At 47.2% G+C, this 25,121-nt stretch overlaps 1 protein-coding gene and 1 long non-coding RNA gene across 2 annotated transcripts in view; both read right to left on the bottom strand.

Moving 5' to 3' along the window:
* Positions 1–25,121, bottom strand: part of LOC136631961 (short-chain collagen C4-like) — a 471,326-nt gene that overhangs the window by 394,144 nt on the left and 52,061 nt on the right. The window lies entirely within an intron of this gene.
* On the bottom strand, positions 15,154–21,325 carry LOC136631967 (uncharacterized). Its single transcript, XR_010793111.1, has 4 exons — positions 21,281–21,325; positions 21,004–21,067; positions 16,904–16,942; positions 15,154–15,461 (listed from the first exon to the last, which is right to left on the bottom strand). It is a non-coding gene; the product is annotated as an uncharacterized lncRNA (long non-coding RNA).

Raw genomic sequence — 25,121 nt, 5'->3', positions numbered from 1 at the left:
AGGTTGTCAGGGCATGTTGGGAAATGTAGATCTACACTAGCTAGAGAACAACATGTTGGGGAACAGTGCCCTACAGCCATAGTACAAGTGAAATACAAAATGACTTGGTACCCATAAAATTGGGTGCCATCTTCTTCTGGGTAGAAGGCCTCCTGCTCTGTCTAATAGACTGAGGTTCTGATTTGGAGATCCCATTCTATTATATCAAAATGGACTAGGAGGACATTTTCATAGAGTTGTTCAGACCAGGCAACACCAAAATATACAAGTGATATGGTGAAGGCAGTTTAGCTAAGGAGTAATTAATCCACTACAACCTCTGGTTAAGTGGCAGGAGCCCAGTTGAGCATCTTCTTCTCGGCTAATGAGAGGTCTTGTCCTGCGGATGACACAGTCACTCCAATTTACAGTCTTGAGATACAACACAATGCCTCAGAGTGTTATAGAAGTAGCCAGTTATACACACAACGATCTGAACGGACAGCAGGATACACTAAGCCCTCATGTCCATGGGCAAATTCGGATTTTAAATTCGCAGCATTTTTCCTGCACGCTGATCCGCGCCCCCTAGGGATGCATTAGACACCCGCAGGTAGTTAAATACCTGCGGATGTTATTTTTCCCTGCAGGCGCAGGTCCCGCGTGCAGGAAACAATCTGGACATGCTCCAATAGCTTCCAAAGGCTATTGAAGCCTTTAGAAGCCGTCCAGATCCGCAGGAGACCCGTGCCTGAATTAAACTCACCTGCTCTGGACGATACAGGTCTTCCTTCCTTCGCGGCCGGAAACTTCTTTCTTTGGCCCGCCGGATCGAAGAAAGAAGATCTGGCCGTGAAGGAAGGAAGACACGCATGGACCGCAGCGGGCCGTAGCGGGCCTGATTTTTCCCGTGGACATGAGGCCTAAGCCTTTCACTGGGCATCTGGAACACAGGCAGGTCTATCAGACATGACCTGCAGTTACCAGGAGCACTTACTGACTGAGCCAAAGGAGAAACAAATAGCTAACAGGAGGAAGTTTAGAGCAAACACTGCTCATATATAGATGGCTCATTGTCTTCTTGTTTACCAGGATATCTTAGAGGATGGAGTTCACCGGCCAAATATAATGGAACATTTCCTCTAGAGATCTTCCTTCTCACCTGATGATCTACATAATGTTCTGGATAGGATTTTTCATTGTTAGCATCTCTGGCACTTTATCTTCTGAAAAGCATTGTTAAGCTTATTCCATACGGCCCATTAGGACATCCGAAGGAAACAAGATTGTCTCATCAGGACCCTTTCATTTTAGAAAGAACCATTTCAAAAAATAGTTTTTTGAAGATCCTGGATGTTTATGGAGGTCGCTTAGTAGTTGCCTCACAATAACAGCTCATCACTGCGGTGTAAGCGTAGTGTCCCAGAACAACATCCTGGTCCCCTCCATAATTGCCATACATGTCAGTCTTATGTGGATGCACTGTGCAAATCTGTCATGTTTATTTTCTGTATGTGTGTTGCATGGCTGCACCTTCTGGAGGGTTAACTCTCTTAAAATCATTGCCTGTCAGCTCTGCTGCTGAATGTACCTATTAGACATGAGCGAGCACACTTGGATAAGGCATTTACTCGAGCGATCATCACTCTTCTTGAGTAACTGCGTTTTCGTCCGAGCAAGCTTGGGGGGGTGACATGGGTTCCCCGCCCCCCCCCCCCCCCCCCCCCCGAGCCTGCTTGGACGAGAACGCAGTTACTCGAGGAGAGCGATTCTTGCTCGAGTAACTGCCTTATCCGAGCGTGCTCACTTATTTCTAGTAGCTATCTTACAGTGTCATGTGGTACAAGTAAGGTGACAAGTGTGAGTGTCTGAGAGTGGGAAGAGGTCTTCTTCTTTCTGTGTTGGAGCAGGGTTCCATCTTGCTCGGAGCTAACACAGAGCTGCATGGGAGCACCATCAGCTTCCATGTTGGCGAAGATTGAGGAAGAGGAATGACATCCCATAGCATATGGAGTGTGGATGTAAGGGAATGAGCACCGTCCAGAGAGAGAGAGAGAGAGACAGAGTAACCCAAATCTAAATTGCTACTGAACCAGGTACCCATTCGTATTAAGGCAGTTATTTTTTCTTTGTGACCGTCCGCCAATAGGATCACCACGCAGAGGTATGTGATTTTGACACCCACGCGGAGAATATGCGGAGTGCATCTGAACTAAGTCTTCTTATAAGTAATGTTGTCTTGCCAGAGAGTGTGTGGAGAGGATCTTGTCTTTTTACCTCCTCCGGAGTATATTTCATGTTCAGGGCCGGTGACCTATATATGGACTATAGGGCTGTATTGTTCCTGTGTATTTTTGCCTCCCAACCTCTGAGCTTCTGCCTGTAACTTCTGCCGTGAATGTACCTGTAATTACCCATTTCTACAAAGCTAAACTAAGTAAAGTTTTACCGAGCCTCAACCGTTCCTGAGGACCTGAGGTACGATACACTTGTCCAGTGTTTATTGATCCGCCGTGTATGAACGCCAGTGTATGGAACGGTGGTGTCACAAACTGACAACTACTACTACCCTCATCCTGAGGACTACTGGCCCTATCCTCTGCTGTGGTAACTTCCTCTGGGACCAGGAGTTGGTAAGTACCACTGTGACAGGTCCATGCACTACACCCTCCCAACTCCAGCCGCATGTGTGGGTAGCTAGTCATTTTCCTGCAGTATCCCAAGCAGGGGTGTTACAACTGTTGGCATTCCCTCAGTAGGGCACCACAGTTATTTCTCGCGATCCCTCGCAGGACGCTACATATTGCTGTAGGACCCCAAAGATTATCTTATCAATATAGGTCCTGCCTGCTGACATGAGGATGACCATACTACAGAACTTCTCTATGGTGTAATTCTGGGCAGAACTCAACATTTGGTCCCATCATCCCCTTTTATTACATGTCGCAGTCATCTCTACCTTGTACCTTAGAGATACCCAGTCTTCTCTCCCTGCTGGTGAAGTGCATGTCTGCTAATTGGTTTCATTGTGACCACCACTCTACTCACTTCTATTCACCTGTCTCGTAGAAGTGAATTGAGCAACGGACATGCATACCCCCACCCCTCTATTTACAAGGGTATTGGGGGTGTAGTTTTGTAACATGTATATATCCTGTAGATAAGTGATACATATATTTGGTGGTAAAACACCTTTAACAACCTACAGGCTGTAGAAGAACGGGCAGAGTAACACATGACTGCAGGATTAGACTAACCGGGGTTTGTGACACATACATCCGCATAAGAGCTGGATACACAAAAAGGTACACGATTTTGTAACCAAGAAAATTCCCCATTCAGTTGAATGACTTCCGCCCCTGTGTAAGCACCAGAGTGCTAGAGCGGCGGATGTCCAGGGACGGCTGTCAGGCACTTCTGCACCCAAAACTCATCCCATGTAAAGAGACCCCTAGATATTAAACAAAGACTGGCACAACAGAATACATTTAGAGATTATACATAAACCCGCTGACCCAGATCTGTCCCTCTGTAGTGACCCAGAATGGTCGCTACATGGTGTTAGGCCAGTTCTGTAAAAGCAGGTTTTGTGTTCTGAAAATTTGTGTCTTTAGGGAAGTCTAGCGTTATAACCCCAAAGTTATAAAAATACTTGCAGCGCCATAAAGTTGAGAAGAGAGGAAGAATAGGTGTAGTGTGCGTCATGTAAATAGCTAGTTGGGGAACAGAAGTGTTACGGCAAAAATATATGACCGTTTAGGGAAAGCGGAGTGTACCTTGTGAATGACATCATATGACCCATGTTACAGCGATAGCCTGCAGAGGGACAGCAGAGTGTACCCTGCGACTGAAGTCCAGGTGGCCCGTGCAGTAGGGCTGCCACACCTAGACTTCAGTACGTCATATGACAGAGGAATTAAATGACAGAGCCCACACAGTTATGGATTCATCAAAGAATTCCCACCCGACCTGGGCCAGACGGTTTTTATTTATAGTCCCCTTACATTGGGGTGTCACAACATCATTGGTCAATTAACTATGCAAGTTTATTGGTTAGTTTTCAATCCAACATTTTTGATAGGCCAATTTAACCCTTCATGTCCATTGGTTACATCTCATTATTCCAAGAAATATCATAGTTCTTTGAGCAGTTCTCAATCCGACCTTTGATTGGTTACTTCTTAGACATTACATGGCATTCATTGGATACATTCTGATTCTTCATTTGCATACCTTCAAGAAACTATTAAAGGAGATGTCCCGCGCCGAAACGGGTTTTTTTTTTTTTAAACCCCCCCCCCGTTCGGCGCGAGACAACCCCGATGCAGGGGTTAAAAAAACCACCCGCACAGCGCTTACCTGAATCCCGGCGGTCCGGTGACTTCAATACTTACCGCTGAAGATGGCCGCCGGGATCCTCCGTCTTCGTGGACCGCAGCTCTTCTGTGCGGTCCACTGCCGATTCCAGCCTCCTGATTGGCTGGAATCGGCACGTGACGGGGCGGAGCTACACGGAGCCGCTCTCTGGCACGAGCGGCTCCATAGAAGACTACAGAAGACCCGGACTGCGCAAGCGCGGCTAATTTGGCCATCGGAGGCCAGAAATTAGTCGGCTCCATGGGAACGAGGACGCTAGCAACGGAGCAGGTAAGTGAAAAACTTTTTATAACTTCTGTATGGCTCATAATTAATGCACAATGTACATTACAAAGTGCATTATTATGGCCATACAGAAGTGTATAGACCCACTTGCTGCCTCGGGACAACCCCTTTAAGTCGCAGTGAATAACCTCTTGACTGAGTGCCAAGAGGCCAGGTAGCTCAAAGTTCCTATCTCATCTCAGCATGCGTGTCCCTGTACATAGCTAAGAACACGGTCACGTGATTTATCTTATACATTTCATGATTATCCTGTGGCGTAGGTATTAATTCAAAACTCATATATATATATATATATATATATATATATATATATATATATATATATATATATATATATCCAGTCCATGAGTACTCTGTATGTTAATATTACATTAAAGGCATCAATGCTGCCTATTACCCTTCTTGATAGTCTTGACATATGTCTCTTGGTACAGTTACACAACCTAGTTCATTAAGTCGTTTTTCTGGTATATTCGATGGCGTCTGTTATTGCGCAGTTTAAATTCATATAATATAAATTATCCATAATCAAATATTTTCCATTACAAGAAGCATCAGCCATTTTTCTGGTCCCACGGATTTAAGCATTGCGGGACTTTGAGCAGCTGTACTTTCAGCCACCACCTCCAGATCTGGATATTGCGAAAGTATACGGTATTATATGTTACCTTGTAACCATCTGTATGCTCAATAAACAAGTGAGTTTTTCTGGTAAGCCCTCCTGCCTTCTTGGACTCTCTGTTATGGGAGACACACGAAGCACACCGGGACACCATACCAAGCGGCAGAGACCACCCTATAACACCAAGTCCACCAACTTTCTACTGCATTGTAGCCAGGTGGGAGAGAGACATTTGCCACCGTAGCATCAGACCCTCATGCCCTGGCTCATTACTCTTCCAGCATGCATAGTTGTCGCTACTAAGGTCAGACTATTCAATAAAGTTTGTTTGTTTCAAAGCATCATAGCTCAGAGTTATGTGGTCCTGTCTAATGCACCCCATCCCTTCACCATTGTATATTCCTTACACAGCACCAGATTAAGGCTACCCCCAGTATAGAGCAGTCGATTATGAATGGGCCCCCATGCCCTGCCCACTCCATGTTAACCCCTGTTACTTACATAACCTTGCAGCACATGTAGCACTCAAAAAGGTTTTTGAGCTGAGCCACACTTTTTGTATCCAGTAAGAGTGCATACTAGTGACCTCTGCATAGTAATAGTTAGAGATGAGCGAGTGTACTCGGAAAACCACTACTCGCTCGAGTAATTTGCTTTATCCGAGTATCGCTGTGCTCGTCCCTGAAGATTCGGGTGCCGGCACGGAGCGGGGAGCTGCAGGGGAGAGCAGGGAGGAACGGAGGGGAGATCTTTCTCTCCCTCTCTCCCGCCCGCTCTCCCCTGCGACTCACCTGTCAGCCGCAGCGGCACCCGAATCTTCAGGGACGAGCACAGCGATACTCGGATAAAGCAAATTACTCGAGCGAGTAGTGCTTTTCCGAGTACGCTCGCTCATCTCTAGTAATAGTATATCTCTAGAAAATAGTCATTTACCAGCTCTACATAGTGACATTGATTACAGCGCAGTTACCTCCAGTTATCACAGGTGGCGTCATCTCTGATTGGTGTTGTTTTCTCTTCCTTTTCCTTTCCATCCGTGCCCAGACTGCCATAATAACTTCTCCCAGCCACAACTTGTCTCTGCAGATCTTGACAAACAGAAATCTTTGGGTACTTGCTTTTCCCTTGCCCTTCCTACATTTTCCATATGTTTACACAATCGGTAGTGTCCCAGATGGTAATTAGGGCTCATGCAGTAAGTACAGCTTCCAGTGGCCTCCCCACAGAAAAAGTGGCCCCTTCTCTGCCCCATCAGTAATAATACTGCCTCTTCTGCCTATATAATTAAAAATATCCCTTTTCTACCCCTTTAATAATAATGCCCACTTTCTGCTACCATTAAAAATGTTGCATTTTCTGTTCTCGTAATTAATATTGCCCCACTTGGATCCGTTGCCATCTTTTTTGTTGTGGAAACGGTTCATAGAGTTCTTGCTGGACCACCTCCAGCTGGTGCCATGCCGTGGACGGTTTAATGAAAATGAAGATGATAACTATGGACGTCATCGTATGGATGGATTTTCAGATTAATCAGTGGGCATACAGAAGAAAACTGATGCAGTTTCAGGATAACAAGCGAAGACCACGTGTGTTGCAGCCGCCTTAGGCTGGGTACACATGGGGCGGATGTACGGCTGAATGCCTGCAGCAGACTTGCAGCAGAAACTCCACCTCAGAACCTGCAACATTTTGACGCAGGTTTTAATGTGGATTTTGTTGTGAATTCCTCCCCTTATTGAGAAGCGGTTTCCACAAGTGTAAACGGCGATACGATTGACATGATACGGAATTAAATTCCGCACCGCATGTGAATCTCCGCAGGGATTTGTGCGGATTACTTCGGCAGCATGTAGATGAGATTTTCTAAGTCCCATCCACTTTCCTGCTACTGTAAATAGCAGGGAAAATCCGCTGCAAATCCACCCGTGTGAACCCAGCCGTACCATATTTTATGTACGGCACAACTTAGATTTTTAATGCAGGGGGGGGTGAAAATATTCCACCTGGCCTGACTCCAACTAATGCCGCTTGCACATGGGCATATATACATTACAGAATCTGGAGCGGACATCCGCCCACAGATTCCGCAGCAAATACCGCCCAAAGCATGCTATGGAAAAGCGTTTTTTTCTGCGCACGAGCAAAAATCAATTGCAATTTTCTGCTCTTGCAGGAAAAATTGCAGCGTGCTCCATTTCAGTGCGGTGTCCACATGGACAGCTTCCATTGAAGTCAATGAAAACCGTCCAACCCACGGACCATCCACAATTAACATTTCGAACAGGTCATAGATTCTACGTCATTGCCTAGCGACGGCACTGGAAAATTTGTATGTGGGGTGACCGGATGTGAAAATTTGTATGCGGGTAATCGGACGGGCACAGTGTCAGATTCCGTTGCAGGATTCCGGGTCTGTCATGTGCAGCCGGCCTAAGTCATCAACCACTTCTGGAGGTACTGCAGAATCTTCTCTTCTCTCCAATGCTTCTGTTACCTGTAAGACCGACACCCACTAGTCTTCAGGTGTTGCTTTCTGCAAATGGGTAAGTAGACATAGTGTTACCTGGCGTCCTGCTGCCATATGTACAGATCTCCACAAGTTACTGCTTACTGCTCATATAGAACCATCAGCCAAAACAGAAGAACTAACAGAATTAGAATTAGTGCAGCATAAAACATTGTATGAGCTGTAGTTCTCGGGGGGCGTCTATTTGGCTGTGTGCCGGTGTGGTAAGCAGTATGTGGGTAAGACAGTGAGGGAGATTTGAAGAAGAATGGGTGAGCATTTTAATGATAGACGACATCAAAGCTACACTGCGATTGCTCACAGTGTTAATGCTAAACATGCAGGTTTAATTAATTACACCAAATTTATGGGTTTTGATTTAATCTCCCTGCTCAAACATGGAGGTGATTGGGATTGTCTATTGCGGCACAGAGAGACATATTAGATCTATACCTGGCACACTATGGAATCTGAAGGGTTAAATGACACATTGAATTTCCAGGACTCCCTATGATATTATTGATGGGAGGTTTGACAGCTTTTATCCTTCCCATGTCTGTCTTCTGTGGTGAGCCGGCCGGTGGATGGGAATACGAGCCAGGGAATGCCCTTTCGTTGCGGGGTGTTATCATGCAATCGCTGCGTTCAGTGGTTCTTCGATGATTCCCTCACTGTTTCACATGGAGGTGCGAGGTGCTATGGACGCACTTCTTCCAGATCTGATGTCACCCAGATACCAATGACGCAGCTGGCGTGCAATCACGCTCCTTTTTCATACATGTGCTGATATTGCTATTGGTGTTGGTGTGACACATGGTACAATTATCATTGTCTGCTTTACATTCTGGATTTTGCTAACTCTTTATATCATAGTGATTTGTTGAGGCACCATATGTTTTAGTCTTTATCTTATCTTAGTTATGTTTTAAATTGGATATTATTCACTCTTTCCTCTTTCTCTATGCTTATTGGGGAATTTTTGGCAGAGGATCTATATCGTATTGTAAGTAGAGATGAGCGAACCTACTTGGCCACGCCCCTTTTTCGCCCGAGCACCGCGATTTTCGAGTACTTCCGTACTCGGGCGAAAAGATTCGGGGGGGCGCCGTGGCTGAGTGGGGGGGCCGAGCGGGGAGTGGGGGGGAGAGGGAGAGAGAGAGGGCTCCCCCCTGTTCCCCGCTCCACCGTGCCTCCCCCCGCCCCCCGAATCTTTTCACACGAGTACTGAAGTACTCGAAAATCGCGGTGCTCGATCAAGTAATTACTCGAAACGAGTATGTTCGCTCATCTCTAATTGTAAGGATTCTTTGTGTTTTTTTAATCTACTTCCTGTTCAGCAGGTGTCCTCAGTGTTCTCATCATACAGTAATGATTTTACTATGGAGTCATACCAGAGAAATCCACAAGATGGCAGCACTGAGGAACGGGTGTTTATAGCAGAGACAGATTATACCTGAAAACAAAGGCTGAAAACAGACGGGTATATAAAGAGTTAATTATGTTATTTATTTTCTCTTTATATTATTGTTTCTAACAGCTCCTATAGATCTTCTGGCTGGAGGATCTGTATCTAGAATATCACTGTCGGGCACAGCTCACATCGCACAGTACATGGTTCTTCTGCTGTATGGGAGACCGCACGTCTGCATGCTCTATTCTCACACAAACATAGGACACACTGCAAAAGATATATATCACCCATGTAAAGATATGCATTGCAAATAATGGACTGTATGTTCCTGCGAGTTTTGTGCTTCTTGCATTACACAAAACTTGTACCATTATCTCACCAGTGTGAATGCAGTTTTAATAGAATTCTAGACTGGTAGAGTTGGAAGGGACCTCCGGGGTCATCTGGCCAACCCCCTGCTTAGTACAGGATTCCCTAAATCATCCCAGACAGATATTTGTCCAGCCTTTGTTTGACGACTTCCATTGAAGGAGAACTCCCCACCTCCTGTCTCAACCTGTTCCACTCATTCATCCCCCTCACTGTCTAATATCTAATTTGTGTCTCATCCCTTTCAGTTTCATCCCATTGCTTCTAGTCTTTCCTTGTGCAGATGAGAATAGAGCTGATCCCTCTGCACTGTGACAGCCCTTCAGATATTTGTAGGCAGCTGTTAAGTCTCCCCTCAGCCTTCTCTTCTGCAAGCTAAACATTCCCAGATCCTTTAACTGATTCTCGTAGGACATAATTTGCAGACCGCTCACCATCTTGGTAACTCTTCTCAGATATACAGTGTTTCCCGAAAGTAAGACCTACCCTGATAATAAGCCCTATCCTGATTTTTTTGGGGTAGGCTTGAAATATAAGCTCTATCCTGAAAATAAAACTACACTACATAAAAAAAGTTATACATTACCTATCCGGCACTCAGCCAATCACAGTAATCGCTCTGTGGGGGAGGGATATTTGAATTAGTCGAGCCGCAGCCATCTCTCACCACCACTCAACCAATTCAAAATAAGACATTCCCTGAAAATAAGCCCTAGCACATTTGTGTTACCGAGTCCAGTGCTTACCTCCTGTTTGGTGCGCCCAATGTACTGTAGCCACAAGAACATCCAGTGACGTATACAATATGCTTGGGGCAGCGGGGGATGCTGATGAGTCCTGAACGTTCCTCCACTTATGTTACAATAAGTCTTTTGATTCTCCTTATTACCTTACAGCAGAGATATCTCGCTCTGTTACATCTATAACTGCACGTTTTGGCATCAGTTTCAGTTCTACTGAATATTATGCATAGTCTCTGCGGTATTACTGTTGTCTAGTGGGGTCTCCAGCAGGAAGATGGCCGTTCTTATGTTTGGGGAGTTTATTATAAGTTATGATTAGAGATGAGCAAACTTACTCAGTTTGGCGTTTTTGCACTCGAGCACCGCTTTATCCAAGTAACTGACTACTCAGACGAAAAGATTCGGGGGGCTCCGGAGGGCGGCGTGGTGGAGCAGGGGTAGCAGTGGGGAACAGGGGGAGCTCTCTCTCTCTCTCTCCCCCAACCCACTCCCCTCTGCAACCCCCCTGCTTACCCCCGGCGCCCCCCGGATCTTTTCATCCGAGTAGTCAGTTACTCGGAAAAAGCGGTGCTCGAGTTCAAAAACACCCGAACAGAGTACGCTCGCTCATCTCTAGTTGTGATACAACTGAACTGATTTGGATGATTTTGGGGTCTCTGTAGAACTTTTTCTTTGCCGGTATTAGACATTCTTCTCGGATAGTGGATTCAACTTCTAGTTCTAGATCTTCTACTAATGTTTTGGAAGCCTTTCTCTTTAAACCTTTTGTTAAATATCAGTGCTTGTTCCTTAAACCTTTGGCGACATCCACTGTATGGCAGATGTAAACGGGAATTGTATGAAGCAGCTTTTAGGTGGGAGAGTCCCGCTTTGGGTCCCTGTGTCCCACCTTCCCCCAGGACTCAAGTGGGGCAGCCATTTGACCCACTTTCAGGACGTCTGGTCACTGTTAAAGTGATTACCAACCAGGGTAATCACTTGAGTGAGTTACATGCTCCACCCCTGATCACATGGCGGTGATGTCATCACAGGTCCTAAAACATAAAACATGCAGCCGTATGCTTACAAAATCAGTAGTGATGTCACTGTCATGTGATCAGTTACCTGGGCTCTGAGCTCCGCCCCAATCATATGACAGTGACATCATCACTGGTCCTTCACTTTATTAACAACCTGCAGTGCCGAATAGCAGCCATGTTCCAGGACTAGAGATGAGCGAACGTACTCGTCCGAGCTTGATATTCGTGCGAATATTAGGGTGTTTGGGATGCTCGTTACTCTTAACGAGCACCACGCGGAGTTCGGGTTACTTTCAATTTCCTCTGTGAGACGTTAGCGCGCTTTTCTGGCCAACTGAAAGACAGGGAAGGCATTACAACTTCCCCCTGCAACGTTCAAGCCCTATACCACCCCCCTGCAGTGAGTGGCTGGCGAGATTAGGTGTCACCCGAGTATTGAAATCTGCCCCTCCCGCGGCTCGCTACGGATGTATTCTGACATTAGTTCAGGGAAAGTGGTATCGTGTTGGAGCTGCTATAGGGAGAGCGTTAGGTGTATTGTAGGCTTCAAGAACCCCAACGGTCCTTCTAAAGGCCATAAATCGTCTCTATATGCGCTCAGTGGGGCCGGCGGCAGCAGCGCCGACCCCATTGAGAACATATAGAAGACAAATCCTTCTTTTCTGCCACAGCTGTAACAGCTGTGACAGAGAAGAACGATGTTTGCCCATTGAATTCAATGGAACCAGCAATACAGCAGGTTCCACTGAATGCAATGGGCTGCCGGCGATCGCAGGATGAATGGTCGGGAAGGGGTTAAATATATAACCCCTTCCCTGCAATTCATCCAGAAATGTGATACACTAAAAATATATACCGACGTATAAGGCGACGGGGCGTATAAGACGACCCCCCAACTGTCACCTTATACGCCGGCAATACAGCGGAGCAAAGAATAAAAAGCATTACTCACTTCTTCAGACGATCTGCGCCGCTCCTGTAGACTGTCACTCCTTCCTGGTGTTCTGCGGCGCTCCTGCAGGCTGTCACTCCCTCCTGGTGTTTGCAGGCTCTTGCTCCCTCCTGGTTCCCGGCAGAGCATTGCTTTCTCTACGAAAGGCTTTAAATCCACGCCTCCAGAAACACACGTGCCTTCAGCCAATCACAGCCAATGACAGGGATGTCATTGAATTGCTTTGTTTGTTTGTGTTTCTGGAGGCGGGGATTTCAAGCCTTTCATAGAGAAAGCTTTAGTCCGTGGACCAGGAAGGAGTGACAGTCTGCAGGAGCGGCACAGATCGTCTGAAGACGTGGGTAATGCTTTTTATTCTTTGCTCCACTGTATTGCCGGCGTATAAGGTGACAGTTGGGGGGTCGTCTTATACGCCCCGTCGCCTTATACGCCGGTATATATTTTTAGTGTATCACATTTCTGGATGAATTGCAGGGAAGGGGTTATATATTTAACCCCTTCCCGACCATTCATCCTGCAATCGCCGGCAGCCCATTGCATTCAGTGGAACCTGCTGTATTGCTGGTTCCATTGAATTCAATGGGCTAACATCGTTCTTCTCTGCTACAGCTGTTACAGCTGTGCCAGAGGAGAACGATCTTTACGCTGACAGTGCGGGGGGGGGGGGCCCACTCTTGCCGCTATTGTGGCTTAATAGTGGGACCTGTGAACTTGAGATGCAGCCCAACATGTAGCCCCTCGCCTGCCCTATCCGCTTCTGTGTCGTTCCCATCACTTTCTTGAATTGCCCAGATTTTCACACATGAAAACCTTAGCGAGCATCGGCGAAATACAAAAATGCTCGGGTCGCCCATTGACTTCAATGGGGTTCGTTACTCGAAACGAACCCTCGAGCATTGCGAAAATTTTGTGCCGAGTAACGAGCACCCGAGCATTTTGGTGTTTGCTGATCTCTATCCAGGACCTGTGGTGATGTCACCATCATGTGATCAGTCACCTGTGTGGGAGAAGTCTGGGGTCACATGACCAGGAGGTGATCAGTATGTGCAAGACTCTGCTGTGCTGGTTGTGATTCCTGTTGTATGGGATGAAGAATGCGTGTAGCAGAGCTGTGTGTGTGTGATGTGCATGTAGCAGAGCTACATGTGTGACATGCATGTAGCAGAGCTGTGTGTGAAATGCATGTAGTAGAGCTGTGTGTGTGACATGCTTGTAGCAGAGCTGTGTGTGTGATGTGCGTGTAGCAGAACTGTGTGTGTGATGTGCGTGTAGCAGAACTGTGTGTGTGATGTGCGTGTAGCAGAGCTGTGTGTGTGATGTGCGTGTAGCAGAGCTGTGTGTGTGACATGCATGTAGCAGAGCTGCATGTGTGACATGCATGTAGCAGAGCTGTGTGTGAAATGCATGTAGTAGAGCTGTGTGTGTGACATGCTTGTAGCAGAGCTGTGTGTGTGATGTGCATGTAGCAGAACTGTGTGTGTGATGTGCGTGTAGCAGAACTGTGTGTGTGACATGTGTGTAGCAGAACTGTGTGTGTGACGTGTGTGTAGCAGAGCTGTGTGTGTGACGTGCATGTAGCATAGCTGTGTGTGTGACGTGCATGTAGCATAGCTGTGTGTGTGACGTGCATGTAGCAGAGCTGTGTGTGTGACGTGCATGTAGCAGAGCTGTGTATGTGACGTGCATGTAGCAGAGCTATCTGTTATCTATCAAACACCCTAGAGGTGCAATCACAATGATGTCATTACAGGTCCTAAACTGTGGGGGCCACTATTAATACTGGAGCAATTGTGGGATCACTATTACTACTGGGGCCACTGTGTGGTGGCACTTTTATTACTGGGGCTGATATAGGGGTCACTATTACTACTGAGGGCCACTGTGGGAGACACTTTACTACTGAGGTCATTGTGGGGGTCAATAGTGCTACTGAGGCCACTATGTGGGAAACTGTTAGTATACTAAGGCCACTATGGGGTCACTATTACTACTGGGGCCACTATGGGGTCCCTATTACTACTGAGGCCACTTCCCAGCATAGCCACATCAAAAATTAACAAAATAACAAAAAGTTGCTAACATGGAGTTGGTAATTGGAGAACCATCAAGTCTAAACAGAGGGCTAGAATGTACCCAATGATTGAGTATTCTTAGGTTCCCTGTGCACTATGCTCATGGGAGGAGTCAGAGTCCATATATAGACCCACCCAGTTCTAGAAAAGCTCAGTTGTGAGCAGTTATCATCGCCTAGCGGCTACTTAGGAAAAGCAAACAACTTTTAAAAATCTGTACTGTGCATGACCAGTGGCGCGCGTTCGCGATCATCCGTAATACAGAAAGTGAAGGCTCATGGCCGGGGTCAGAGCTGGATTCCACTGCAGGCTTCCGCATGCGGAATGAAACTTGATCGTATGCAGGTGGCTTTACCCCGACTCCTAGAGCTCCTTCCCACTAGGACACATCTGCGCTATGTAACATACCAGACCGACCTCCGGGAGCACAGACCGCAACCATCCATAAACTATGTTTGTAGCATAGCTGGGTGGGAGTGCAACCACCAAGCTGCCCCGCACTCGGGCTTATTACATACCGGCACCATGAACTACATCCACCATTACTTGCACTTGTAGCCTAGCGGGTGGGAGTCAGAGTATATAGCCACCATGCACACAAGCTGATCCCAAACTCTTGCGCACTACTATTCCTTCTAGAGTTAGAAGTAAATGCTGTCTTGGAGGATTCAGATGGAACATTGGGATGGAAGGCCGGACATACAGTAAATCACAGTGTGAGCCCAGAGGCTCTCGGGTGCAATAGTGGCCCCTGTAAATACCGCCTTAAATGGGGCGTATTCTGACCCTGTCCTGGGTACAGAAGACAACACAGAAGATGATTGTGACTCTTTTATTGTCAGGTGACAAAAATACAGAATGCGGCCACAGATAGAGATAAGAGAAGAAGGAGGTTACAAATATGGCCGCCCCGATGGCTGCGGGGTCCGGGCCTTCTATTATCAGGGACAATCCTCGGGACGGACGCATTGGTGACTTGTTTCATTCAGACGCACGTAGCCGCTGATACAGACACATTTTGGTCTACATGGCATGGGGCACATTTTGGATCCAGTACTCCCACTGGTACAGCTCTCGGGGCACATGGTCCCGCAGGGTACGTGTGTCCGGTTCCCACTGCACGAATCTGAAAAATTATAATAATGTCAGTGCAGGAGGGGTGAATGCACGTGGAAGCAGATACAGTAATCAGGATGTGAGAGCCGTCAGAGAGGGCAGGACCTTCTGGGAACCAAGTGGGTGACATAGTGGTTCAGTGAGTAAGATATAGTGACTCAGTGGTAGAAACTTACTGGTTGTAAGGTGGCTTAGTGGTTATAAAGTTATTCAGTAAGACCACTCTGACATATGCAGCCGGCAAAATGCTGCAAATTTGATCATGGCGCTTTGCTACCATTCTCCTTTAACTTTCAGCCGCATCTTCCTGCCTCTGACAGCAGGATTTAGTGCATCCTATTATTGATGAGATGCGCTCAAGGCGGTAAAATAGAGTAGACAGCGCAATGAAGCACGTCTTTTATTTTTACAGGTTCCTGGAGACTCCAGATATGATTATGTCCGCCTCCAGGCTTGTTTTTGGATTTGTGTGATCACTCTAAGGATGCATTCACACGAACGTATATCGGCTCGGTTTTCACACCCAGCCAATATACATTGTCTCTTACTGCAGGGGAGAGCCTGGAAGAGCCAGGAGCAGGAACTGAGCTCCCGCCCCCTTTCTGCCTCCTCTCCGCCCCTCTGCACTTTTTGCAATGGGGAGAGGCGGGGCGGGGCTAGTTCTTCCCACTTAGACCCGCCCCTGCCCCGCCTCCCCTTATTGCAAATAGTGCAGAGGGGCGGAGAGGGGGTGGAGAGGAGGCAGAGAGGGGGCGGGAGCTCAGTTTCTGCTCCTGGCTCTTCCATCCTCCCCCCCCCCACCTGCAGAGAGAGACAACGTATATCGGCTCGGTGTGAAAACCGAGCCGATATACGTTCGTCTGATTGCACCCTAAAGCTAACTTCACACGGGCGAGCGCAATATGGAACCCTGACTCCCGCCCCCATATCGTGGTTCCCACCATGTGAAATCCCCATGGATGCGAGGTGTTCAGCCTTGCATCACTTCAGGGATGGAGGGATCCTCTGGCACAGCAGTGACAGCCATGGTAGAGGATCACAGAGTCTCTCCCGTTGCTTTCAATGGGGTTGGCGCTGCTGCTGTCGGCCCCGTTGAGCACTATGGGGCAGCAATGTGAGATCATACTACAAGATATAACCTGCCGGGAGTTGTTTCTCGCATAGCATCGCATAGTGGAGCCATGTGGGAAACCTTCACTCATGTGTATGACCCCATTCAAAAGAACGGGGTTCATATTTAAGCGAGATGTCTGCGTCTCACAACGCACAAATCTTGCACAATTTTCTCGCCCGTGTGATGCCGGTCTAAGATTTTCCAAATTTTTCTATGCAAGTAATTTCTCTGTGATGGGGGGAGCAGAGCGTACTGGGATAAGCCACAGCAATAGCGATCACAGAATATACAGTACATAAGAGTATTGATAGGCGACCTTTATGATGTATAATACTCACCAGTACTTGAAAGTGCATTTTTCAGTATGACGACGGCACCTGCAAAGCAGAAATCAGCTGAATCAGATGTCTGGTTTCCTCATTGGAGGCCTAAGGAAATACCCCCATGTGGTGCTCAGATAATACCGCTACACACTGTTATAAAGTATTATGCAATGTAAATATAGGATTTAGTAAAATGAGGATCCCATGATGCAAAAAAAGACATTGCCTGCAAGGCTGCTACGGGCATAAAAGGAGATAAAATCAGGGTTTGGCCACCATCATCTCCTGACCTCAATCCTGTTAGGAACCTCTGAAGCATCCTTAGGCTGGATTCACACGAACGTATATCGGCTCGGTTTTCACGCCGAGCCAATATACGTTGTCCTCATCTGCAGTGGGGGGAGGATGGAAGAGCCAGGAGCAGGAACTGAGCTCCCGCCCCCTCTCTGCCTCCTATCCGCCCCTCTGCAATATTTGCAATGAAAGGAGGCGGGACAGGGGCAGGGCTAAGTGATGATAATTAGCCCCGCCCCCATCCCGCCTCTCCCCATTGCAAATAGTGCAGAGGGGCGGAGAGGAGGCGGGAGCTCAGTTCCTGCTCCTGGGTCTTACATCCTCCCCCCCCCTGCAGAGAGAGACAACGTATATTGGCTCGGCGTGAAAACCCAGCTGATATATGTTCATGTGAATGCACCCTCAGGGTGACTACCCACTACAGCTTTTTTTTCCCTGCGAAATTTGCAGCATTTTTTTTTCTGCAGGGGTCTATGGGACTTTTAATGTTAAAATCGTGATCGCGATTTTAACATTACAAGTCCCATAGACCCCTGCAGAAAATAAAACGCTGCGAATTTCGCAGGAAAAAAAAAGCTGTAGTGGGTAGTCACCCTTAAAAGGAAGATATGTAAGAGTGGGCTTCAGTGTACAAAGCAGCTCTGGGAGGCAATACTGGCATCCTCTAAATGAATACAAGCAGAAGCTATACACTACCGTTTAAATGTTTTAGAACACCTCAATTTTTCCAGTTATTGTTGACATTAACACAAAGTTCAGCAAATAATGTGAAATGGTTTAAAGGTTCAAAACAAGTTAAAAAAAACATTAACATATTATGAAAATTTAACTTGAAATGTAAGAATAGTCTGAATTTATGATTTTGACCAAAGCCTTTTTTTCAGGAACACATCCAGGACAGCTGCTCTGCAGCACAGAAGCCAAATTGTGGTTTAAAATTGGATGCAAACTATTCCTACAGCTGTCTCACATTTTTGTAGACTGCTTTTAAACCCTCTGATTCTATATAACCAGTGTTGGAACAGTCTGCATTACACCCTATAGGGCAGGAGTTGGACAGTTTAGGTGAGAGCACATTGCAACCATAACGGCAAAAAAATGCAATTAATCAAGAAGACAGACAATTATAATGCTTAGGCCGCCTGCAGAATTCTCAGAGCGGGACCGAACCCGAGCCCCTGCAGGGACCAGTGTGGCACTCACCTCTCCCACGGCTCCGGCTCTGTGATGAGCCAGCGGCCTGGGAGTGACATTTCTGTGCGGGCCTCTGCGAGACCCGCACAGCAATAGAGCATGCCGCGATTTGTTTTGCGCGTGTGATTTCACGTGGACAAATCACGGTCGTCTGCATAGGATTGCGTATTGTAATGCAATGCAATCCAGGCAGGCAGGTGCGGAAATTCTGCTGAAGAATTTCCGCCTGTGTGAAGGGGGCCTTAGAAGTGCAGGTCTGTCCTACAGAGAAATTCCCAAGACAGCCACAGTAGCAGCTAGAACGGTTTCCTATACCATGTAAGGGAACTGGATAGAACTAATAGGAAGAGGCCTGAAAGACCAAAGGCCACTACAAAATCAGATGACAAGTTTTTGAGTCAACAGTTTGTGTAATCAGCACCTCACAGCACAGAATCTAAAGTACAGCTTAAGGGCTTATTCAGTCGTCCATGTAACGGCCGGGTTTTCACACCCGGCAGATATACGGTGTCCCTCTCTGCAGGGGGAGGAGGCAGGATGGGCCGAGAGCAGTGCAATGAGCTCCCGCCTCCTCTCCAGTCCTCACCACTGTTTGCAATGGGAGGGACAAGGGGGGAGCTAAATTCCGCCTCGTCCCGCCCACTCCACAGCGGAATAACGCAGCTATTAGGTTCTATTGAGGTATCTCTCTGCAATAGGCTGCACATGCTGGCCTGGAGCAGAGGAATTTAAAATCTCCTGGGGCGCGAACCTTTCTGAGCACGCACCTGAGATGCATGCGCAGAAGGCGAAGTAAGGTCCTGGAAGGACCATTTCACCGCGGGATATTGCGGAGGACAGGGGTGAGAATTTTCACCTCCCTTCATGGATCCGATCCATGAGGAGAGGTGAAACTTTAACTTTATTTAACTTTTTTTAACTTTTCCCTGATCGCCGTTATCCATTGGATAGCGGTGATCACAGACCCGGGGTCTGATCACCGCAGTCCCCGGTGACATCTCTTGCTTCCCGGACACCTTCAATAGCCGGGAAGCAGCATAGATTTCAAATGTCCCGCGACGATCCGGTCTTCTGTGCATGCGTCGCCATTTTACCTTTGCGTGCATGCGCAGAAGACGACCCAAGGTCATTTTCCGGCTAGGTTGTCGCGGGACATTGTGGGGTGAGTAGTTTTAGCACTGCTCATGGATGTGATCTGTTAGGAGAGCTGAAACTCTAGCTTTTTTACACTTTTCATTTACTTTAATGCGATCTGCGCTATCCATCGGATATTGCATGACCGAGGGGGTGGCTTCCCGCTGTCCCCCATGACTGCTCCAGGTTGTCAGTTACCTCTGTCAGCATGAAGCTATCACATCCTCACCCCGGGGCTTTAATCCTCAAGCAGAAGCATGTTTTTATGTGCCTGAGGATTAAAGCCCATTTAGCTACGATGTAAAAAGGCAATGGGGCCGTCACTAAGGGGTTAAGATGAGCTTATATTGCAAAATTATCCCTCCATGAAGCAAAAACAGATTTATGATAAAAAATTATATAAATGGAATTATGTGTTCAAATACTGAATTGGGAATAATTTGGAACATATATTGTGCTCATTACAAGATACAACTAATCCATCACCATTTCCCCATCAGCCCTTCCACTTGTAATAACAGCCACAATGTAACCAAACTACTGAGGATACAACTATCCCTGCACCTACTGTCCGCTCTGGGAAAACAGAAATGGCGTAATAATTAGGAACATTGTGTATGGTGATGAAATAACATCTCCCTGCAATCAGTAACCTACAGTAATAAAAGTGATATATAATATATAACTATCACAACCAGATGGGAAATAGTGAGATCTGTAGTGGGCACAAGCCGTGGGTGCCGGGTCACCTATAGCTTCACCTTCAGCAGGGGGCTATGTGATCACACAGGTTGCACACCCCAAAGTCCGGCCCTTGCTGCATGAAATACATTTTCCCCTATGTCCATGCTATATTACAGGGGGCGATACTGAGACGGTCATTCACAGTCTATTTGCAGGACTGCTGTGTTTCTTCCACCTATAGCAAGAATAGCAGCCAACCATGCAACAGAACCGCAATTTGTAGGATGGGATCCAGCAGCCTCAGTGATGGGACACGGAGCCAAATCACAAGTACACAGATTAGAGGACACAGAGAGAATACGGCTCGGAGGGCACATGACAGCGGGGTGCCACGAAGCCGCTCTGTCACCCTATAGAACTCTAAATGTATCTTTGTAGGTAAACGGAGAAAACAACATTAAACATTAAAGATCAACACAAAACTGTAACTGTAGCTAAAACAAAAATGTTCTGAAAAGTAGGAAACTGCTTATTTAAATCACCAGAATAAACTCACCCAGTATATATATGTATATAGATAGATATTATTACTTTGAGTAGATGAGAAAATACAGCTTAGAAGTCACGTGACAGCGGGGTGCGGTGAAGCCTCTCTGATCCTGATATTGAACTCTAAATCTATCTTTGTACGTAAAACAACATAAAATAACCTTAAATCAATACAATAATGTAAATCAAGAATTTTCTGTAGATAAACCTGCAACATTTTGAAAAGTGGGAATCCGCTCTAAACACAAAGAAATACTCACTCAGCGACAGCAGCAGCAGCACAGAGACCCGTCTCATGGTCAGTTCTGGGGTTTCACCTTCGTCCTGAAAAAGACAGAATTTAACTAGAAAATTCAGCATTTGCAAGAACTCTGCTTGTTGTCAGTGATGGAGATCTGTCCTCATCTAGACAATATGCAGTGTTGTTACAATGTATCAGAACTCTCTAGTATGACAAGTGACAGATACGAGATACTGTGCAGGGATTATCTCTGTCTGGATTGGAGGAGCTATTAGTGAGTAGTAGCAGGTACCTACCTGTATGATGTCTCAGCTGTGGTATTCTGCTGGTACAGGGATGTGCTGGGTTATATAGGGCTCTGTGGTGTCAGCAGGTTGTACATCTTCCTTGCAGTAAATCTCCATTTAGTTCCCGGTTACGTCATGTCAGCTGGTATTTCTTAAGGAACTTGCAGACAATGGCAGCGTTAATATTGGGCCAAAATTCGGAAAGGTAATTACCTTATAAATATAAGGCTCTTATATTTACAGACTACATAAAGCTGCAGCTCTATATTACCTACAACCTCCCCAACTCTCCCGGAACATCCCGGAGGCTCCAGGAAAAAGGAAAGTCTTCCTGCACTCCCCAGAGAGTTGGCAAGTCTCCCGGGCAGAGCTGGTTCTGCCACTTGGGTTGTGATTGCTTGGGTAGCCAATGAAAATGTAACTGTGCTTAACTTCTTATTAGTGGATCCTGCTCCTCATACAGTCCGGCACACGTCTGGGCAGTCTCGTATCTTCAGTCAATGTGGCTTCATATCTGCGCTGGTATCTCCATTCGGAGGCTGCGTCATAGATCTGGCACAAAATACCGGGAAAAAAAACGTTGTGTGCTCCCATATAAGAGAAAACCATAACCCCCACTGCAGATGTGAAAGCCGCCTCATCCTCCCCCGTCTCCTGCTGTCCAGCACCTTAAAAAGAACCAGAGAGCAGGATAAGGAGGATGAATGAAGATACGTAGGCGGCCCATCAGAGCAGGTTCTACTATCGACAAGTGAAGAGCAAGATGGGACACAGAGGGGGGATATTATTTATTGGGGGGCACAGAGTGGCTCGCTATTAGTTTGTAGCGGCACGGGGGGGGGGGGCACATTATTCCTTGTCAGCACTATAAGAGAATTATTACTGCATGGGAACACTATTACTGGGCCGGGCACTTGGGGTAGTGGCAGGATGGGGAGAGTGTAGAAAAAGGGGGAAGTGTTTTTATTTTTAGAGGGGATAAACAAACCCTGTGTCTTTAATGTGTTTTGGGCTTGTGCCCCTGATATATTAATATTCCTTAGTACTCCCTCACACGGGCATATGCTCCCCACATATTATGCACATATTTTTCATGTGCAGTACATAGCAAATACGCATGTGTGTGTTAAAAGCAAAGTGACAACTCAATCCAGATCTAAGGAAATATAGAGGCGGCTCTGCAGGGTCCTAGAGGAGTGGATGAACCGCTATATAGACAATACACATGCTAAAAAACAAAACCCAGCCCTGCTCCTTCTGTCGGGAGGGGCAACCAATCATGGCCAAAAGACGAGCCAAACAAAACCCTACATATAAAGCCAGAACCAACACAGTTCATCCACCTATGAGAAACCAGAAGGGGATCTACCATAAATAAATTACACATCAATTCAAGCAGGGGCTAGTCTCTAGATATACAGAATAATGACCCCCGTGCACCTGCAGCAACAGGCTGTTCTAGATAAGCGATCCCCACATCCCCCTTTCTATGAGGTCTCTGCACTGAAACTACTTGGATGGTTGTTCCTGAGACAGAAGGAGAAGAACGGTTCTATGTAAATCAGTTATGAAGAAAAGTTGAGCATGGCTGCAAATGAACTTTGGCCAGAGTCCATGAGTCTGATAGAAGTTGATAGAAGTGCAGCGTGCGAGGAGTGAGCCCATAGCTGAGGAGATAGTGGGGTAGATAAGGGCCTTGTCAGGATGGCGCTGCCATCTGCCCCCCAGGGGGTAGCTCGGGACCCGTCAAAGTTACTGCTGGGGGAAGTCTTTGGACTTTAAGAGTGTGGCTAATAATGTTGGGTGTCAGGAGATAAGCCCTGAGCCGTATGACCCGGACACTGCTGGGCCTGCAGTAGGGGTGACCATAAGTGACGATGTCAATTGTCCCCTAGCTGTACTGGCTGGTGACACAGAAAGCGCGGCAGAAGTTCCTGCCATGCCAGACCTTGAGGTGTCGCGTGAAAATTTTGGGTCTGCTCAGCTGAAAGACCCAACATTGATCAGGGCCCGTGAGGCTGCAACATAAATAAACGGGGTACCTCAAACTCCAGGTGGGAGTGAAGCATACACTTGTATGGCTGTTAACAATGACATGTTGTACAGAGTGGATAAGGTGCGTGGGGAAGAACTGGAACAGCTGGTGGTACTCCAACCATATCACCGGGTAGTTCTCGATCTGGCTCATAAAGATGTGCTTGGAGGTCATCTGGGGGCGGAAAAAATCTGCAAACGAGTGTTGCAAAGGTTCTATTGGCTCGGGGTACATGAGTAGAGATGAGCGAGCACCAAAATGCTCGAGTGCTCGTTACTCGGGACGAAATTTCCGCGATGCTCGAGGGTTCGTTTCGAGTAACGAACCCCATTGAAGTCAATGGGCGACCCGAGCATTTTTGTATATCGCCGATGTTCGCTAAGGTTTTCATTTGTGAAAATCGGGGCAATTCAAGAAAGGGATGGGAACGACACAGCAACGGATAGGGCAGGCGAGTGGCTACATGTTGGGCTGCATCCCAAGTTCACAGGTCCCACTATTAAGCCACAATAGCGGCAAGAGTGCCCCCCCCCCCCCCCCCCCGCACTGTCAGCATAAAGATCGTTCTTCTCTGCCGCAGCAGTAACAGCTGTGGCAGAGAAGAACGATGTTAGCCCATTGAATTCAATGGAGCCAGCAATACAGCCGACTCCATTGAAAGCAATGGGCTGCCGACGATCGCGGGATGAATTGCAGGGAAGGGCTTATATATTTAAGCCCTTCCCGACAATTCATCCCGCGATCGTCGGCAGCCCATTGCTTTCAATGGAGTCGGCTGTATTGCTGGCTCCATTGAATTCGATGGGCTAACATCGTTCTTCTCTGCCACAGCTGTTACAGCTGTGGCAGAGAAGAATGATTTCTCTTCTATATGTTCTCAATGGGGTCGGCGCTGCTGCCGCCGGCCCCATTGAGCGCATATAGAGAAGAGAACAGGAATCGCAGATAGGTGCGATCTGCGATTTCTGTTCTATAATTTATCGGACGAGCGCATAAAAAGCGTTCATGTGTCCGATAAAAATTCGCCGGACGCATGCGCAAATCGCACGAAAAACGCATGTCTGACTAAGGCCTTAGTCAGACGGGCGTTTTTTCACGCGATTTGCGGATCGCATGACGGATGCGCATCCGCAAATCGCGTGACTGGTGCCCGAAAATCGCCCGAAAATAGGGCGGAGCTGTCCAGCGCATTGCATTCAATGGAGCCGGCAATACAGCCCGCTCCATTGAAAGCAATGCGCTGCGGGCGAGTGTGGGATGAATTGTCGGGAAGGGCTTAAATATATAAGCCCTTCCCTGCAATTCATCCAGAAAAGTGTTAAACTAAAAAATATATATATACTGACCTGCTCCCGGCAGCCGGAGTTCCGCGCGGCCGTCCTGCAGTGGGTGTGAAGGGGGTGTGAGTCAGACCTGCCCCCTGATTGGCTCAGCGCTGAGCCAATCTGGGGGCAGGTCTGACTCACACCCCCCTCACACCCACTGAATGGGTGTGAGTGAGACTTGCCTCTGATTGGCTCAGCGCTGAGCCAATCAGGGGGCAGGTCTGACTCACACCCCCTTCACACCCACTGCAGGACGGCGGCGCGGAACTCCGGCTGCCAGTAGCAGGTCAGTATATATATATTTTTTAGTTTAACACTTTTCTGGATGAATTGCAGGGAAGGGCTTATATATTTCAGCCCTTCCCGACAGTTCATCCCGCGATCGTCGGCAGCCCATTGATTTCAATGGAGTCGGCTGTATTGCTGTTACAGCTGTGGCAGAGAAGAATGATTTGTCTTCTATATGTTCTCAATGGGGTCGGCGCTGCTG

The sequence above is a fragment of the Eleutherodactylus coqui genome, chromosome 6 (genome assembly GCF_035609145.1).
Source record: "Eleutherodactylus coqui strain aEleCoq1 chromosome 6, aEleCoq1.hap1, whole genome shotgun sequence".
NCBI classification, from domain to species: domain Eukaryota; kingdom Metazoa; phylum Chordata; class Amphibia; order Anura; family Eleutherodactylidae; genus Eleutherodactylus; species Eleutherodactylus coqui.
The sequence above is the reverse complement of the archived record's forward strand: the minus strand, read 5'-3'. Positions and strand labels throughout refer to the sequence as shown.